The following is a 20,315-nucleotide window of genomic DNA, read 5'->3' on the forward strand; positions in this document are numbered from 1 at the left end:
ATAGCGTTCACCAAGGGCTGGTCAACCTGCAGTTGAACCGTGTGTAACGTCCACTACTGGGACGTTGGGGCAAGACGGGGAGGGAGGGGGTACAAGACAAGACAGGACAGGGCAGAACAGGGCGGTGCTAGGCTACTCTAGCGGACGGGTGAGCTCGGGGAAGCACTTACGTTTATTCACGATAAAACCGAACTCCAGACAAACGGGGGGAACGGGGGCAACCCGCAGGTATACCCTGCGGTGGCCTGCCTGCGGTGCGTGAAAACGCAAAGCGCAGCACAGGTCACGACCCACTGCGCCGCGCAGTACGCGCAGTACGCGCAGCACAGTGTCGGAGATACCATCTCCTACACTCCCACACTTAAGAAGGCTTCCTGCGAGGAGCCCTGTGTGTGCTCTTTATTTGGGGCTCCTCGAGGTGTTTACCGTATTTACTCAGCTCCTCGGGTGCATGGGACAAGTCCTCCAGTGTTTGCCATGTGTTGCCCGAGTGTGGGTAACCAACCCACTTGACATAAAACCGAAGTGACCCATCAGCCACTTTCTTGTGCCTCACGATCCTTTCGACTTCATATTCTTGAGTATAGTATTGTCCGAGGTCGTCTTCCAGTGGTGCGTCGTCCGGGACACCTTCGTCGGCGTCGGGGAACTGTGCTGGACTGCGGGTCGTGTGGCGACGCAGCTTGGACACATGGAAGACAGGATGGAGCTTGCTTCCAGGTGGCAAGTCCAACAGGTAGTTGAGGGGACTGGGTCGGGCCGCTATCTTAAACGGTCCTCGGTACTTGGGCAACAACTTCTTTGACTGGGCTTCGGGGACCTTGATGTTGTCGGCGTCCAGGTAGACAAGGTCTCCAACTTCAAAGGAGACATCCTGGTGTCGGCGGTCGTAGTACTTGGCCATCACTTGTTGCGCATCCGTGAGCGCATCGGCGATCATCTTGTGTCGGACTTGATGATCTTTGACAAAGGCACTTGGTTTGGGAGGCAATCCAGCCGTGGACTCGGTCAGTGTCAAGGAGGTGGGAACATCAGGCTGGAATCCGTAGAGCGCCTCAAAGGGGCTCAAGCCAGTTGTGCTCGACTTGGCGGTGTTGTATGCAAACTCTGCATGACTCAGCTGTATGTCCCAGTCGTCTTGGCTGGTCGAGGCGTATGTCCTCAGGTATTGCTCGAGGGTGCGGATCGTCCGCTCGGACTGTCCATCCGTTTGTTGGTGGTGCGAGGTTGACATGTTCAGCTTGGTGCCGAGATGGTCGAACAGACTTGTCCAAAACAAGGAGGTGAATCGGGGGTCTCGGTCACTGACGATCGACCTTGGGAGGCCGTGGTGCTTGAACACATGCTTGAAGAACAGCAGTGCGAGGTCAGGCGCGGAGCATGTCGTCTGGCACGGCACAAAGTGTGCCATCTTGCTGAACCTGTCGACAAAGACAGCGATTGCATCGTGGTCCCACTTGGTCGTCGGTAGATGCGTGACGAGATCCATGGACATGCTGGTCCAGGGGCGGTCGGGAACAGGCAGGGGTTGCAGCAATCCTTGCTCTCGGGTCGTGCGTGACTTGACCATCTTGCAGGTATGGCAGGACTCGATGTACTTCTCGACGGTGCGCTTCATTCCAGGCCAGTATGCGACTTTGGCCAGTCGGTCGTATGTCTTCTCGACTCCAAAGTGTCCAGCGAGGGGCGAGTCGTGGACCTCTTGGAGCAACTTGGTCTTCAACGACGGAATGTCCGGCACACAGACACGGCTGTCCTTCTTCAGGAGGAGCAGGCCATCACGCACTGTGTACTCGGACGATTCGTCGTCCTTGGGGAGCATGGACACCTTTCGGAACAGTTCTCCGAACTGTTTGTCGTTGGTGATGTTGTCTCGGACAACATCCAGCATCGTGTTGTCGACACTGACAGTCGACTCGTACAGTGACGCCAATTGGTAGTCGGGGCGTCGGGACAGTGCGTCAGGCACCACATTGAGTTTGCCTTTCTGGTATACAACCTCGTAGTTGTACTCGGCGAGGAACTCCATCCATCGCGCTTGGCGTCGGCTCAGGTTCTTCTTGGTGTCGAGGTAACGCAGTGACTGGTGGTCCGTCACAATCTTGAAGGGCTTGGCGGTACCGTGGAGGTACACTCGGAACTTCTGCAGCGCGTAGATGATCGCAAGCTGCTCCTTCTCGTGCACGGGATAGTTGATTTCGTGTTGGGACAGTTTGCGCGACTCGAAGGCAACGGGCCTTCCCTCCTGCATCAAAACAGCTCCCACCGCAAAGTCGGAGGCGTCGGTGTGCACGGAGACATCCGTGTTCGGGTCGAACACAGCGAGGACAGGAGCGTTCGTCAAGGCGTGCTTGAGGGTCTCGAACGCTTGGCGTTGTGGGTGGTCCCACACGAAGGGGCACTCTTTGCGGAGTAGGTCTGTGAGTGGACCGGCAGTGCGCGCCAGATCGGGGATGAATCGGCGGTAGTAGTTGACGAGACCGAGAAACGACTGCACGTCAGAGACGCATGCGAGCGGCGGCCACTCGACCACAGACTTGACCTTGGCGGGGTCGACTTCGATTCCTCTTCCCGAGACAACGTGTCCCAGGAACGGGACTTGATTCTGGAAGAACTCGCACTTGAACAGTTTGGCATACAACTTGTGCTCGCGTAGCTTGGCCAGCACGCGGGCGACATGACCTTCATGGGTCGCTTCATCCTTGCTGTACACAAGGATATCATCCAGGTACACGATCCTCGGCATCCAATGCCGAGCACGATGGGAAGACGTCGCCACACACGACGACAAGATGATCGCCCTCATCACCCGCTTTATCCGATCCACGGCGATGAAGGACCAGCCATACCTTGGCAAGCCCTTCTACGAAAGCATCCAATGGAACCTGACCTGCACCCGCAAGGAGAAGAACGCCACGTTCTCGATGTCCATGGCCTTTGCCAAGGACGACGACTCGACCACGGATCGCACACAGATTCTGTCGGTCAAAACACTCATGCTGACCCACGATGCCCACACATCGTTCAAGCGAGGACAGCAGCTGACGGCTGCGTGCACACCAAGAACAAAGATGTCGGGAGTCTGGACCCAACTTGGACCAAGCATCCCACGAAGACTACACGTAGTAATGGTGTGGTGGAGACTGGGGGCATTCACCTGGCACCCACACGGCAAGTACCGCCTCTGCAAAAAGTGCAAACGCAACGGCGAAGGCCGAATCGAGCTGAGCAGATCCCACGCACAGACGTGTGTGGATGAGGAAGACGCCTTGGACGCCCTGGTACAGGGCTATAAGGATATTTTCACTGGATGGACCGAGCCCGAGACCGAAGGTGTCGGGCCTATTGATAAATTGTTGGATATGCTGGGAGAGGTTGGCAAGCTGGAATACGAAGAACCCATCGTGGGACAGGCCTTCAACGGTCTGTGGACTGATCTGGAACAGATCTTCCATACCCTGATGTGGAGACTCGCTGGATGGCAAGCCAGGCCCGGCGACATTCCTGAGTGGGACTTTTAAACACTCGATGTACTCCATGAAGAGCGAGATGCCGGGGACCACGGGGTCCTGATGGCTAGTGCGCCGCCACGGCGGCGCACAATAAAGAAAGAAAAAAAAAAATCCAGGTACACGATGACAGAGTTGTCGAGCTCTTGGCGGAACACATCGTTCATCAGCTGCATGAACGTGGCAGGTGCGTTCGTCAATCCGAACGGCAGCACTAGGAACTCGTACAGTCCGTAGCGAGTCCTGAAGGCGGTCTTGTGGACATCATCCTCGTGGATGCGGATCTGATGGTAGCCTGAGCGGAGGTCTATCTTGCTAAAGACCTTTGCTCCACTCAGACGATCCATCAACTCGTCGATCCTTGGCAACGGGTAGGTGTTCTTGATGGTCTGTTTGTTTAGTGCGCGATAGTCGACGCACATCCTGAGATCACCTTCTTTCTTCTTGACAAAGAGCACTGGTGCACCATACGGTGACTGGCTCGGGCGGATGAACCCATGGGCGAGGAGGTCATCCAACTGGCGCTTGAGTTCGTCCATCTCCGTCAGCGACAGTTGGTACGTCGGTCTTGACGGAGGCGACGAGCCTGGTTCGATGTCGATGCGATGATCGACGGTGCGTTGGGGTGGCAGGCATTGTGGCAACTGGTCGGGGAATACGTCCTTGTACTCGTCGAGCAGCTTGGTCACCACAGGCGGGGGACCGGGACCGGCTTGGTCGGTGTCGTCGACCTCACGCACGACACAGAGGAACGACGTGTCCTTCTTGATCAGCCTCTTGAATTGCATGGCTGAGAGGAGAGGTGGCATGTTGGGTGAGGCCATGCCCTGCAGGACAATGTCAGGGCCAACACGGACAGTGCGGCCTTTCCAGTCGACGACTGGAGTCGGCTCGGCACGAGCAAGCCAGCTCATGCCGAGGATGGCATCGAACTTGGTGTCGATCACTTGGAACAACAGGACAGGATGGTACTTGGGATGGAGGGCCACTCGCAGGACCACTTGGTGTGTGCACTGCTGCACACGATCGTCTGCAAGCGCCACACTCATCGGCGACTTCTTCTTGGTTGCATGTATGTTGAGCTCCTGGAGCAAGCGTCTGCTGACAAAGTTGCAGCTTGCTCCAGAGTCCACCATCATTCGGACGGTGTGACCTTGGACGGTGGCAGGGAGGTACAGCAGGGACTCTTCATGGTCCTCCTGCACAGCCTCCTGCACCATGACTTGACTTGGGGGAACGGGCGACACTTGGTCTTGGTTGGCTTCATCACGGCCACTCGGACATTTTGGATAGGGTTCGGCCATTGCGGGGGCCTGCGGCGTCAGCACGCCATTGCACACGACGTCCACGGCTTGCGGACACATGTCGGAAGCATCCGACACACACGACTTGACAGGGGTGAGGGCACAGGCGGTCCTGTCCCTCTGTCAGATCACGGGATCAAGAGGAAGTCAAAAGAAGAAGATAGAGAAGGGTTTTATTGATCTTAGCGAGGCTAGGATCTAGAGTCAAGTGTGTCTGGGGTCGAAGGTGATGACCAGAAACATGAGCGGGCGAAGGCGGGCTATTTATCTGTCTGGCGGTCCCGGAGGCGAAGCCTGCCGCAGCGGGGGCGAAGCAGCGGAGGCGCCGGGACAGCAGCCAGGCAGCAGCGGCTAACCGGAGAAACATATGAAAGTCTGACAAATGCTCGGTGGCTGACAAATGCGGGTGACACAGCGTTTGACTAATGCATAGCGATGACAAATGCAGGGAACACAGAGCGGCGTGTGCAACATGAGAGCAAGGAGAAAGGAAAGGCGTCGCAGGACAAAGGAAAAAGAAAGTGTGCAACGCAAACAGTGACACAAGTGCGACGGTGCAGCCAAGCGGGCAGAGGGATCTGTGACATCCCCCCCAGAAAAATTGTGCTCAAGTCAAACCATCAATTTTTCGATCCCGAGTTGCGTTGCACTTGTGCTTGGCAAAGGTCGATCAGTGTGTCGATTTCCGGAAGGTTGCGGTTGCGGCTGAGGAAGTCGTGGATGTCTGCGAGTCCTCCATCCAAGAGTTCGGCCAGTGGTGCCCACGAGTCGTAGGATGGGTCGTATCCCTGCCAGCGGAGTAGGAACTCGTGTCGATATCCAGGAAGTCGACGTCGTCGGTTGATCCTGTGTCCAATGATCGCTTCGAACACTGATTCGTCGTTGTGGTTGGGTCCAGGTTCGTCAAACACAAGTTGGTCGGTCGATGGTGTGTTGTAGGGGACGAGGGCGGAAGCTGGGAGTTCGGTTGTGAATCGGAGGGTCCTCGGGAGTCGATGTCGATATCCAGTCGTCCCGATCTTCTCGATGATCTTGAAGGGTCCCAAGTACGGCATCCGCATCTTGGAGGGTGTGACGTCGTCCGTGCTGAAGTGATACGCGGTCGTGTCGATCAGGACTTGGTCGCCAATGTCGTAGCTGATATCCCGTCGATGTCGGTTGGCGTAGTACAGGGCCCGGTCCTGGGCCTTGCCGATGTTGTCCGAGACCAAGTCCAGAGTCGCTTGCATCTCCTCGATCGACTGTGCTGCGGGGTTGGACTCGGCGATGATGTCGGTGTTGGCCGGGGTGCGAGGATGCTGACCGTGCATCAGGAAGAAGGGCGAATGTCCAGTCGATGCTGAGTTGTGTGAGTTGAGTGCGAACTGGATGTATGGCACTTGATCGATCCAGCGGGAGCCGAGGGCCAGAGTCGAACAGCGGATGGCCTCGGCGACGGTTGCCACAAAGCGTTCGACTTGTCCGGCGGCCTCGTGGTGGTGGGCAAAGGCGATCCGGAGTTCGGTCTTGAGCAGAGCGTTAAGTCCTGTCCAGAAGGCCGACCGGAAGCGTGTGTCGTGATCGGAGATGAAAGTGCCGGCGAGTCCAAAGTGCACAAAGACATCGCGGAAGTACTGGCGGGCGACGTCTTCGGCCGAGTCGGTCTTGTTGCCGGGGACCAGGACGACGTACTTGGTGAGGGAGTCGACAAAGATCGTGATCGAGTTGAAGGTGCGGCCCGAGAGTGAGTCCGTGACTGGCGGGAGTCCGAGGATGAAGTCGAGGGCGACAGTGTCCATCTTGCGGGTGGCCACAGGGATCCGGGAGAAGTGGCCGTATGCTTGTTGTCGTCGGATCTTGGCTCGCTGGCAGATGTCGCAGTGCGAGACCCACTCGGCAATGTCCTTGGACATGGCGGGCCAGTAGTAGTGGGTTGAGATGGCCTTGTAGAGCGTGTTGGTGCCGGGGTGAGCTGCACAGACAGAGTCGTGGTGGTCCTTGATGATCGAGATGCGGAGGTCCTTGCCGGGGATGCAGATGCGGGTCAAGTCGAAGTAGAGCATCCCGTTTCGAAGTGAGAAGCGGTGCAGCTGTGCCTTCATCCACGGCTTGAGTCCGTCGGTCGAGTTGTCGCGGAGGGCCGAGATCAGTGCTGACAGGATTGGGTCGGAGCTGTACTGAGTGCGGATGGTGTCCAAGAGATCGTCGGGCGAGGGTCCGAAGTTGACAATGGCGTTGATGATCGAGACTTGGACGGCCTTGGAGATGGCTGTCGGTGTGCGCGAGAGCACGTCGGCGACCTTGTTCCACGAGCCGGGGATCCACTGGATCTCGAGGTCAAAGTCCAGCATCGTGTCGATGGCTCGCTGTTGGCGCTTGTTGAGGGTCTTGGAGTCGAGGATGTGCTTGAGCGCCTTCTGGTCGGTGTGGAGGAAGACTTTGCGGCCGACGAGGTAGTTCTTGAACTTGTCGAGGTGGCGGGTGATCGACAGCAACTCGCCGTTGTAGGGCGAGTAGTTGAGCTCGGATCCGTGCAGTTTCTGCGAGTTGAAGGCGATGGGGCGCACTGTGCCGGATCCGTCCATGTCCTGGCCGATCCATCCACCAATCGATGCGCTTGACTCGGACCAGTCGGTGAAGAGGTGAATGTCCTTGTCCGGGTTGACCATGTGCAGCGACTGAGGCGAGAGCAACTTGAGCTGCTCGAAGGCGGCGATGGCGTTGTCGTCCCAGACGACGGACTTGGTCGAGTTGGCTGAGCGGGTGGTGATCAGCGTCGAGAGCGGACCGGCGAGGGCAGCGTAGCCGGGGACAAAGCTCATGATGGTGTTGGTCAAGCCGAGGAAGCTGCGGAGTTCGTGTTCGGTTGTTGGTCGCGGGTAGTTCTTGATGGCGTCGATGCGCGAGGGATGCACTTGGATGCGTCCTTCGTCGATGATGAAGCCGAGATAGGTGACGGTCGAGTTGAAGAACGAACACTTCTCGGGTCGGATCTTGAAGCCGTGTCGGTGGATCTTGTCGAGGACCAGTTCGATGTGGCGGATGTGCTGGTCCTCGTCCTCGGATGCGATCAGGATGTCGTCGATGTAGACAAACACAAAGTCGTCGATGAACTCGCGGAAGATGTCGTTCATCGCGGCTTGGAACACGGAGGGACTGTTGGCGAGGCCGAAGGGCATCACAAGCCACTCAAAGTGGCCGTACTTGGTCCTGAAGGCCGTCTTGGGGGTGTCGGCGTCGGCGATGCGGATCTGGTGGAATCCGCGTTGCAAGTCGAGCTTGGAGAAGACACGGCACTTGGACAGGCGGTCGATGATCTCGCGCATGTTGGGCAGCGCGGTGCGGTCCTTGACGGTGATCTTGTTGAGGGCGCGGAAGTCAAAGACGAGTCGGAACTTGTCGCCCTGCTTGACCCAGAAGATCGGTGCGCCGAAGGGCGAGACGGACTTGCGGATGTGGCCGATTCGGAGCAGTCGGTCGAGTTCGTCTTTGAGACGAGCGAGTTCTTCGGCCGACATTTGGTAGAGCGACGACCAAGTTGGCTTGGCAGAGTCGTCGAGTCGGATGTTCATGTCGATGCCGGGTCGGTGAGGCGGGAGTTCCTTGAGTTCGTTGAAGGCATCGTGGTACTTTGCGATGATGGATCGGTGTTCGGGGGTCAGTGGTTCGAGGACACGGGCGAGTTGGGCAACGGGGTCGTAGGGTTCAACAGCAACTGTATTCAAGTCACTGCTCAGAGCACAAACATACACGGCGCCGGGAGTCGAGGCGAGTGCGTTGATCTGCTGGGTCGACATGTGGTACTGGGATCGGAGTTCGAGGGTCGTGAGTGGCATTCCGGTGTCGGGTCGCGATGCCATCCAAGTGTGGTGCTTCCCGTCGATCGAGAACTTGATTCGGTTGGAGGGCCAGTCGATCTCGGGGTTGGTCTGGTCGAGCCAGTTCTTGCCGAGGATGACGTCCCAGGTGAGTGGCGCGGTGAAGAGGTTGATGCGGGCGTGGTAGTCGTGGATGGTGAGGTCGACGGGATCGGTGACGGAGGACGGGAAGGACTTGCCGTTGGGCATCGTGACGGCGTTGGCGGTGGTCTTGGTTCGAAGGTCGAGGGTCGAGGCGAGGGTCTCGGAGATGTGCGAGTTGGTCGCACCAGGGTCGATGAGGACGGTGATCGGGGAGCCGTTGAGGGTGGCGTCGATCACAAGCAGTCCCTTGCCGTGGTTGGCGGCAATGCGGTGGGGTTCGTCGATGAGAGAGTTGATCAGGTGAGGTCCGGTGGCGAGAGTCAATAGTTCAGCGTCGGGGGTTGGAGTCGGATGGCGGCAACTCGCCGGGTCCTTCAGAGGTCGTAGGATCCAGGGGTTGCCGCCTCGTCGTTTCCCTGATCTTCGTAGAAGGTGGCCTGGTCGGCGGTCTCGACGATGGCGTTGATGCGGGGCTGGTTCAAGGGACACTGCGAGGCGATGTGGCCGAACTTGCGGCAGCGGAAGCAGCCTCCGTTACGGCGGAGGTACTCCTTCTCGCGGTCGGTGAGCTTCTTGATCGGGCGCATGTCGACGTTGTCGAGGTCCATGGCGCTGGGGTCACGTGCGGGAGGCTGGGTTGGCTGGAAGGCGGGACGAGGAGGACGGACCATTGGGCGGAACTGCGGCTGGCCTGGTGGAGCGCGGAAGAGAGGAGGTCGCTGGAACTGGAGCTCGCGGAAGGGTTGGTCGCGGAACGGAGTGCGAGCTGGCTGCTGCATCAGGAATTGCGATTGACCCATGATGGACTCGTATCGCTCGGCGAGGGCCATGGCATCTTCGAGGGTGGCTGTGTTGGAGTCAAGCTTCCATTCGACTTCGATGCGCAGCCTGTGCTTGAGCTTGGTGAGGTAGCGCTGCAGGTTCTGGCGGTTGTTGCTGAGGTGGGGCAGCTCGAGGAGGAGATCGCGGAAGCGAGAGTTGAACTGCTCGACGGAGCCGGTGTGGCGCAGTGCTTCGAACTCATCCTCGGTGGTGCGCAGCGAGGTGGCCGGAAGGAAGGTGTCGCGGACGAGGGACAGGACGGCGGCCGGGGTCAGGTTGTCGAGTTGCTTGCCCTGGGACCAGAGGCGCCACCAGGTCTTGGCCTTGCCCTTGAGGTTCATGGCGACGGTGGCGACAGCGGTGGCGTCATCGAGACTGTGAAAGGCAATGTACTCGGTCATTGAGAAGACAAACTCGTCAACGACAGCAGCCTTACGCTCGCCAGTGAAGGCGTCGGGGAGCGGGATCTTGGGACGCTTGAAACCGGGAGGGACCGTGGGGAGATTCGGCTGGGCGGTCAGGGCGGAGAGGACCAAGGCGCGGTCCTCGAGCGAGAGTTGCTCAAGGGCCTGGAGGCAGGCATTGACAGCGGGATCGTCCGATGCTACCATGTCAGATCACGGGATCAAGAGGAAGTCAAAAGAAGAAGATAGAGAAGGGTTTTATTGATCTTAGCGAGGCTAGGATCTAGAGTCAAGTGTCTTTGGGGTCGAAGGTGATGACCAGAAACATGAGCGGGCGAAGGCGGGCTATTTATCTGTCTGGCGGTCCCGGAGGCGAAGCCTGCCGCAGCGGGGGCGAAGCAGCGGAGGCGGCGGGACAGCAGCCAGGCAGCAGCGGCTAACCGGAGAAACATGTGAAAGTCTGACAAATGCTCGGTGGCTGACAAATGCGGGTGACACAGCGTTTGACTAATGCATAGCGATGACAAATGCAGGGAACACAGAGCGGCGTGTGCAACATGAGAGCAAGGAGAAAGGAAAGGCGTCGCAGGACAAAGGAAAAAGAAAGTGTGCAACGCAAACAGTGACACAAGTGCGACGGTGCAGCTAGGCGGGCAGAGGGATCTGTGACACCCTCAAGGGTTCTTGATTTTCTTTTTTGTTTTGGTTTTCAATTTTGGTTTTCTCTTCACGTTCGTGGAGAGGCAGGCGGCTTGCGCCACCATGCACCTCTCGCACGACGCACAACACTTGGTTTGTTTCTCCTTCGGGGGAGGGGGCGAGGTGAACTTCCTCTGGAGACGCGTGGACTGCATTGAGCAATCCACGGCGTTGGTCTCCTACTAGGGCTCCAGAGCCACCTAGTAGGGTCGGCCGTTTCCCGACTTCATGGGGCACTCCTTGGCCTGGTGTCCCGGTCGGTGACAGAAGAAGCAGGAACCATGGCGGAGGTCCTCCTGCTTCTGTCTGTCCTTGGGGGAGACGGTGGCAGCTTGCTGGAACCGGGAGCGGGGAGGGCCACGAGCCTCCATGGCGTTGACGTCAACGTCCATGGGCTCAGGCATGGGTCTTGCGGGCGGGGCCGGGCGAGGCGGACGGGCCGGGACGTGATGAGACCGATGGCCGCCTGCCAGCTGCGGGTAGAACTGGCGGCCATGGTACTGGACGTTGTCGAGGTTCTCGGCAACGTCCATCATCACGTCCAGGGACTTGCGGGCATCAGGGTTGCTGGCGATGTACTCTCTGATCTTGGGCTTGAGGCCCTTCTGGAAGAGGTACATCGCATCAGCAGAGCCCAGCTCCTCAATCTGGGAGGAGAGGTCTTCAAACTCCTCGATGTAGCGGGTCACAGAACCACGCTGCACGAGAGAGTATAGCTTGTCACGGGCAATGAGTTCAGCATTGGGGCTGCCGAAGCGGCGACGGAGGCGGTCCTTGAAGTCGTCAAACACATCTTCGCTCTGCTCGTCGAACCCTTGGCGGCGGTACCAACGGTACGCCTGGTCCTTCAAGCAGAGCTTGGCGGCGACGATGTGGTGGGTGGGGGCGACTTGGGCAGCATCGAAGGTAGTCCTCGAGTTGCTGCAGCCAGTCCTCCACCGAGGAGGAGCGGCTCTTCCCAGTAAACACTGGGGCACGGAAGGTCTTGAGGAAGGCTTCCGGAAGTGGGCGGGGGTTGCTCATGGCAGGGGCAGGCTCCAGGGACAGAGAGGAGAGTCGGTCGGCAAGAGAGGCGGGATCCAGCTTGAGGATCTAGAAAGAGGACAAACAGGACGAAAACAAGACGAGGATTTCCGATGCTACCATGTAACGTCCACTACTGGGACGTTGGGGCAAGACGGGGAGGGAGGGGGTACAAGACAAGACAGGACAGGGCAGAACAGGGCGGTGCTAGGCTACTCTAGCGGACGGGTGAGCTCGGGGAAGCACTTACGTTTATTCACGATAAAACCGAACTCCAGACAAACGGGGGGAACGGGGGCAACCCGCAGGTATACCCTGCGGTGGCCTGCCTGCGGTGCGTGAAAACGCAAAGCGCAGCACAGGTCACGACCCACTGCGCCGCGCAGTACGCGCAGTACGCGCAGCACAGCGTCGGAGATACCATCTCCTACACCGTGACTATTCGATTTATTTCCACCATTTCCGTCGCTTGTGAGAACGCCTCTGGTGGAAGGTGTTAGAGTCCAAAGGGGACTCAACGGCAAAGGAAGAAGTGAGCTCGAAGTGAGCTCAGGGAAAGCAAGGGTAAAGTCCGAAGTGGACTCGGAGAGGGAGCGAGGGAAGCAAAGATCCGTTCAAGATAAGACTTGTCTCGAAATGAGACGTGAGGAACACTCAGAGAATAAAGTAGAAGGCACTTTATTTAGTCCTATTTTGAACGCTGAGGTTCGACTACACATCGCGGGGGTCAGGCTATTTATAGACAAGTCCGGACTTGGCAGCGAAGGGCGGCCAAGGGAGGGAAAAGTGGGCGATCGAGCGGGGCGAAGGGGGCGATGCACGAGCGAGGGCCGAGAAGGACCACCGAGACAGGCAGAGAACCAAAGCGAGAGAGGCGCAAGCAAAAGCGAAGCACCTGGCAGGAGAAACGTGCAAAGGCGAAGCAATGTGACTCAACATCCACGAAGCGGATTGGTCAAGTATAAGGTTGGGGCAAATGCATGCGAGATGAACAAGAGATCGGGGCGGTCAGGCAGGTCATGAGTCACCGGTGGGGGGACACATGACCGGCAGCCGAATTGCAACCAATCGCAGCAAGGCGCGTGCACAAACAAACCGGCGCGTGCGAAGAAGACAAAGGAAGCGGAGCAGCGCGGGAAAACGGAAGTGCGGAATGGAGCGGAAAAGACAGGCAAAAGGCGGAAAATCGGAGGGGAACTGCAAGGCTACACACAAACAAACAGAAAGGCAAAAGAACAGCCAAGTGTGCAGTCAAAGTGGAGAACAAGCAGGAGCTATCCCTAACATCATCCCCTTCCTTAGCGACGAACTCCGGACGTCGCCTTCGGCTTTGAGGGATAGCGAAGGTGGAAGTCAGCAACAAGATCAGTGGCGTGGGAAACATTGGCAGCGGGCTCCCAAGACCGGTCAGTCTCGGAATAGCCCTTCCACTGAACCAAGTACTGTAAGCGACCACGGAAGAGCCGAGAATCGAGAACAGTCTCGACCTCAAACTCTTCCTGGGAGTCAACAAGAATGGGAGGTGGTTCGGGTTGGGTGAACTCGGGAACAATGTCCTTCGTTCGGGGTTCAAGGAGGGATACATGAAAGACGGGGTGGACTTTGAGTGTGGAAGGGAGTTTAAGTTCAAAGGCAACGGGGTTGATGCGGCGAAGAACTTTAAAGGGGCCAAGCTTTTTCTGGTCAAGCTTGTTGGAGGGACGAAGGGTGCGGATGTGGCGACGATCAAGAAAAACGAGGTCGCCAACGGAGATGTCGGGAGTGGGGAGACGGGATTTGTTGGCCTGCACAGTGTAGGACTCTTGGGCAACCCGGAGGTTGGCCTTGAGATCCTCGAGAACGGTCTGAAGTCGGTCGACACGTTCTTCGGCAGAGGGCACAACAGAGGGATCACGGATGATAGAGGGATCAAAAATGGGGTGATGGCCATGGACTGCAAAGAAGGGAGTCATGCCAGTGGAGGTGTTTTCCGAGTTGTTGTAAGTGAACTCGGCAAGGGGAAGGTGAAGGGTCCAGTCGTCTTGCAGGTAATTGCAATGGATACGCAAATACTGCTCGATGACCTGGTTGAGAACCTCGGTCGAACCGTCGGTCTCGGGGTGGAAGGCAGAAGAAAGGGAAATCTTCGTCTTCAGAAGCTCATTGAAGCGCCTCCAGAAGGCCGAAGTAAACTGAGTTCCTCGGTCCGAAACAATAGACCGGGGACAACCATGCAAGCGGAAGATGTGGGAGAGGAAGAGTTCGGCGGTTTGCTCGCCTGTAACCGTCTTCGTGGTGGGCACAAAGTGTGCTTGTTTGGACAGGCGGTCCTTAACCACGAAGATCGAGTCAAAGCCGTTCGAAGGTGGGAGATCCGTGATGAAGTCCATCGACAGGTCCCACCAACGTTCGGAAGGAACGGGGAGAGGGTGAAGTAAACCATAAGGGGAGTGACGGGACGGCTTGGCTCGCTGGCACGCTTCACAATTAGCAATGAAGCGACGCACAGACTTACGAAGCCGGGGCCAGTGAAAGTCCCGGGAGATGAGCTCAACGGTCTTGGCAAGACCAAAGTGACCAGCGGCAGCGGAGCAGTGACGTTGCTCAAACACTTTGAGCTGGAGCTCGGGGGAAGGGACAACGATCAGGTCTTTAAAGTAAAGGAGACCGTCACGGAAGGAGTAATCGCCATCAAGACGTTTGGCGTTAAAGTCAGAAAGGAGGGAACAAGAAAGGGTGGCAGCTCGAATCTCGGAAAGAAAGTCGGGATTCGAGCCGATAACAGTGATGCTGTCGAGAGAAATAGACTCGAACAGCTGAAGGAAGTTGGTGGAGTGGAGGGAGTCACCAGGCTTTATCTCAAAGTCAGAACGGCGACTGAGAGCATCGGCTTTGGTGTTGAGGCGACCAGGGCGGTGGTAAATGCGAAAAGCAAAGTCAGAAAGGAATTGGGCCCACCGGAACTGGCGGCGAGAAAGTTGGGAAGCGGAAGTGAACCGGGTAAGGTTCTGATGATCAGAGAAAACAAGAGTGGGATGATCGGGTCGGCAGCCATCAAGTAATGACGCCAGGCAGTGAAGGAATCGACAATAGCAAGGAGCTCTTTGTCGTGAGTGTCATAATTCACCTCGGCGGGACGGAATTGCCGAGAGTGAAAAGCAACGGGGTGAAGAGCGCCGTCAGGGTCAAACTGGGAAAGGACGGCACCCAAAGCAAAGTCAGAAGCATCGGGCTCGATGACAGCGGGTTTAGGAGAAATCAAAGTATCGAAGAATAGGTGCGGAAGTGAAGGAATGTTTAAGAGAATCAAAAGCCTCTTGGGCCTCGGGAGACCAAGAGAAGGTGGAGGATTTGGTAGTGAGGGAAGTCAAAGGACGAGCAAGTGCAGGAAAAGTCCTTGACGAAGCGGCGGTAAAAGTTTGCGAAACCAATAAAAACTTGGATATCGCGAGCAGAAGAGGGAACAGGCCAAAGAGAAACGGCCTCGACCTTGGCAGGGTCCATTTTGATGCCATCGGCAGAAATGATCATGCCGAGAAAGTCAACTTCAGAAAGGTCAAAAGAACACTTGGCCGGATTGACCTTAAGGGAGTGTTCACGAAGGCGAGAAAGAACAAGCTTAACATGCTCCTCATGCTCCTGGGGATCTTTTGAGAAGATCAGGATGTCGTCAAGATAAATGACAACACAGACACCAAGGAGGTCCGAGAAGATGTCGTTCATAAAAAACTGAAAAGCAGCGGGGGCATTCGAAAGACCAAAGGGGATAACATTGTACTCAAATGAGCCAGATTTACAAACAAAAGCAGTCTTCCACTCATCGCCCTTCTTGACACGAACCAAGTGGTAAGCATCAGGAAGGTCAAGGTGTGAGAAGACGCGGGCAGAAGAAAGTTTATCCAGAAGATCCTGGAAGAGGGGAAGAGGGTAACGGTTCTTCTTCGTGATGGCATTGAGGCCCCGGTAGTCGACGCAAAGGCGAAGACCACCATTGGGCTTCTTCACGAAGAAGCAGGGAGCACCAACGGGAGAAGAGGATTTGGAGATCCAACCACGTGCGAGGGCGTTGGTCAGATACTCCGAAAGAGCAGATTCCTCGGCCGGGGACAAAGGATAGACTTTCCCCGGCTTTGGCAAACGAGGTTCCTTTCCATCCTCGGTCCGTACAAACTCAATAGGACAAGTCATACGGACGGTGAGGAGGCAAGGAAGAAGGAGGGTCAGACTTGAGGCTGAAAACGTCGCCAAACTCATTGTATTTGAGTGGGACACCTCGAGAGTCAACAGGGGTGCCAGACTCGGCATACACCTTCGTCGTGAGCACGGACCTTATCGACACCGTAGGATACGTCTCCGGCGAAGGAGGACGGATATCCATTTGGGCAGCGAAAATGTCGAGCTTGTCTTCCCGTGCAAGACGGAGAAGACTCGCCGCATTAACGAGCTCAATGTCGGGTGAAGATAAAGCCGTTGGCTCTTCAGAAAGCGAAGCAGAGTCAAGGCGGGAAGAAAGGGAAGGCGAAGTGCCAAAGGAGGGAACCGGTGTAAGGGAAGGACCGGAGGGAGGAGAGTCAAAGGCGAAGTGCCCGAAGGGGGAGGCGAGGAGCCGGAAGCGGACGGAGTGTCCAAGGAAGAAGCAGAGACATCCGCGAGGATGTGTCCATCAGCAAGGCAAGAGGGATCGGAGAATGAAAGGGAGAGGGACTTCCAATTAACAACTGGATTATGCAAGCGCATCCAGGGAAGACCAAGAGTGATGGGAGTGGTGGAGAGTCGAGTCACAAGAAAAGAAATCGACTCGGTGTGGGAACCAATGGTCAGAGTCAAAGGCAGCGGTTTGGAAACGAATGAAACCGGCCGAAGAACCATCAGCAAGGGAAACGGAGTAAGGAGTAGAAAGAGGGATAAGAGAGAGTTTATGGAGATCCGCAAAGGCAGGATCAATGAGGGCAAGAGCGGAACATCCATCATCAATAAAGACAGAAAGGGAGATGGAGACCGGGCCAGAAAGACTCATGACGATAAGAGTGGCCGGAAGAAGAAGCTTATCGTCCGATAATGACGAGTCAGAGGGGGAAGATGTTCGTATCGCCGAACAGACCACCTCGCTTACTTGCGAGGTGCTGCTCGGCTGTGAGCATTTCCCGAGTTCCGTTTGACCAGAACCGGGCACTGCTGAACATCGCGACTGCCGGGACAAGACTTTTCCCCGCAGTACAAGCAGAGACCCTGCTCACGACGTCGCTTTTTCTCGACGTCGGAGAGCTTAGCAGGGCGGACCGAGACAGAGTCAAGGTCCATGGGAGTGGGTGCAGAAGAGGAGGAAGAAGAAACATGCGCGGGAGAATGGTGGTGATGGGGAGCAGAGCGAGAAGAAGGAGGAGGAGGTTGGGAACGGGAGGAGACCTTGAGACGATGGAGGGCATCGTCGTACTCGACCGCTGCCTTGATCAACTCGGGCAAGGAAGCGGGAGCGGGGCGGAGACCGATGAGGTGGAACTTGACCTCAGACTTCAAACCCTCCTTGAAGAAGTGCATCTTGGTGGGTTCGTCAGTCTGGACGCGGGCGGCGAGCTGGACGAAGCGGGTGGCGAAGGCTTGGCAGGACTTGAGCTGGACCAAGCGCTTTGAGGTCGTTCAAGGCCTTATCTTGCGAGGAGGCCGTGTCCTCACCGAAGGTCGACTTGAGGGCAACTTCAAAATCCGCGAAGGAAGCCGGGAAGCGGTTGGCCATATAGAAGGCGGCCTCGTACCACTTGAAAGCTTCAGCCGCGGAGGAAGGAGGTGGCATAAAGGACCTTCTGGCGCTCGGGCGCGAAGAAGGCAGGATCGGCGAGGAAGACGAGGTGGCACTGGGCGAGGAAGGCCGTCGTCTCGTCGCGGGAACCTAGGAACTCCTTGGGCTTGTTCACCTGGTAGACCTGGCGGGGAGCGGCGGCGGGAGCTTGCAGATCTTGGATCTGACGATGGAGAGCAGCGTTCTGGGTCATGAGGGCGTTCATACGCTCCTCCATGCGCGCCAGATACGCATTGAGATCTGCAGGGGGTGCAGCAGGCTCAGCCATCGGATCGACGAGGGAAAGAGAGGCGAAAGAAGAAGAAAGGCCGGGAAGCCAAGAGGGAGCGTTCAAAATGATGTTAGAGTCCAAAGGGGACTCAACGGCAAAAGAAGAAGTGAGCTCGAAGTGAGCTCAGGGAAAGCAAGGGTAGAGTCCGAAGTGGACTCGGAGAGGGAGCGAGGGAAGCAAAGATCCGTTCAAGATAAGACTTGTCTCGAAATGAGACGTGAGGAACACTCAGAGAATAAAGTAGAAGGCACTTTATTTAGTCCTATTTTGAACGCTGAGGTTCGACTACACATCGCGGGGGTCAGGCTATTTATAGACAAGTCCGGACTTGGCAGCGAAGGGCGGCCAAGGGAGGGAAAAGTGGGCGATCGAGCAGGGCGAAGGGGGCGATGCACGAACGAGGGCCGAGAAGGACCACCGAGACAGGCAGAGAACCAAAGCGAGAGAGGCGCAAGCAAAAGCGAAGCACCTGGCAGGAGAAACGTGCAAAGGCGAAGCAATGTGACTCAACGTCCAAGAAGCGGATTGGTCAAGTATAAGGTTGGGGCAAATGCATGCGAGATGAACAAGAGATCGGGGCGGTCAGGCAGGTCATGAGTCACCGGTGGGGGGACACATGACCGGCAGCCGAATTGCAACCAATCGCAGCAAGGCGCGTGCACAAACAAACCGGCGCGTGCGAAGAAGACAAAGGAAGCGGAGCAGCGCGGGAAAACGGAAGTGCGGAAGGAGCGGAAAAGACAGGCAAAAGGCGGAAAATCGGAGGGGAACTGCAAGGCTACACACAAACAAACAGAAAGGCAAAAGAACTAGCCAAGTGTGCAGTCAAAGTGGAGAACAAGCAGGAGCTATCCCTAACATCATCCCCTTCCTTAGCGACGAACTCCGGACGTCGCCTTCGGCTTTGAGGGATAGCGAAGGTGGAAGTCAGCAACAAGATCAGTGGCGTGGGAAACATTGGCAGCGGGCTCCCAAGACCGGTCAGTCTCGGAATAGCCCTTCCACTGAACCAAGTACTGTAAGCGACCACGGAAGAGCCGAGAATCGAGAACAGTCTCGACCTCAAACTCTTCCTGGGAGTTAACAAGAATGGGAGGTGGTTCTGGTTGGGTGAACTCGGGAACAATGTCCTTCGTTCGGGGTTCAAGGAGGGATACATGAAAACGGGGTGAACTTTGAAGTGTGGAAGGGAGTTTAAGCTCAAAGGCAACGGGGTTGATGCGGCGAAGAACTTTAAAGGGGCCAAGCTTTTTCTGGTCAAGCTTGTTGGAGGGACGAAGGGTGCGGATGTGGCGACGATCAAGAAAAACGAGGTCGCCAACGGAGATGTCGGGAGTGGGGAGACGGGATTTGTTGGCCTGCACAGTGTAGGACTCTTGGGCAACCCGGAGGTTGGCCTTGAGATCCTCGAGAACGGTCTGAAGTCGGTCGACACGTTCTTCGGCAGAGGGCACAACAGAGGGATCACGAATGATAGAGGGATCGAAAATGGGGTGATGGCCATGGACTGCAAAGAAGGGAGTCATGCCAGTGGAGGTGTTTTCCGAGTTGTTGTAAGTGAACTCGGCAAGGGGAAGGTGAAGGGTCCAGTCGTCTTGCAGGTAATTGCAATGGATACGCAAATACTGCTCGATGACCTGGTTGAGAACCTCGGTCGAACCGTCGGTCTCGGGGTGGAAGGCAGAAGAAAGGGAAATCTTCGTCTTCAGAAGCTCATTGAAGCGCCTCCAGAAGGCCGAAGTAAACTGAGTTCCTCGGTCCGAAACAATAGACCGGGGACAACCATGCAAGCGGAAGATGTGGGAGAGGAAGAGTTCGGCGGTTTGCTCGCCTGTAACCGTCTTCGTGGTGGGCACAAAGTGTGCTTGTTTGGACAGGCGGTCCTTAACCACGAAGATCGAGTCAAAAGCCGTTCGAAGGTGGGAGATCCGTGATGAAGTCCATCGACAGGTCCCACCAACGTTCGGAAGGAACGGGGAGAGGGATGAAGTAAACCATAAGGGGAGTGACGGGACGGCTTGGCTCGCTGGCACGCTTCACAATTAGCAATGAAGCGACGCACAGACTTACGAAGCCGGGGCCAGTGAAAGTCCCGGGAGACTGAGCTCAACGGTCTTGGCAAGACCAAAGTGACCAGCGGCAGCGGAGCAGTGACGTTGCTCAAACACTTTGAGCTGGAGCTCGGGGGAAGGGACAACGATCAGGTCTTTAAAGTAAAGGAGACCGTCACGGAAGGAGTAATCGCCATCAAGACGTTTGGCGTTAAAGTCAGAAAGGAGGGAACAAGAAAGGGTGGCAGCTCGAATCTCGGAAAGAAAGTCGGGATTCGAGCCGATAACAGTGATGCTGTCGAGAGAAATAGACTCGAACAGCTGAAGGAAGTTGGTGGAGTGGAGGGAGTCACCAGGCTTTATCTCAAAGTCAGAACGGCGACTGAGAGCATCGGCTTTGGTGTTGAGACGACCAGGGCGGTGGTAAATGCGAAAAGCAAAGTCAGAAAGGAATTGGGCCCACCGGAACTGGCGGCGAGAAAGTTGAGAAGCGGCAGTGAACCGGGTAAGGTTCT

The sequence above is a fragment of the Polychytrium aggregatum genome (genome assembly GCF_025602895.1).
Source record: "Polychytrium aggregatum strain JEL109 chromosome Unknown BJ171scaffold_56, whole genome shotgun sequence".
NCBI classification, from domain to species: domain Eukaryota; kingdom Fungi; phylum Chytridiomycota; class Chytridiomycetes; order Polychytriales; genus Polychytrium; species Polychytrium aggregatum.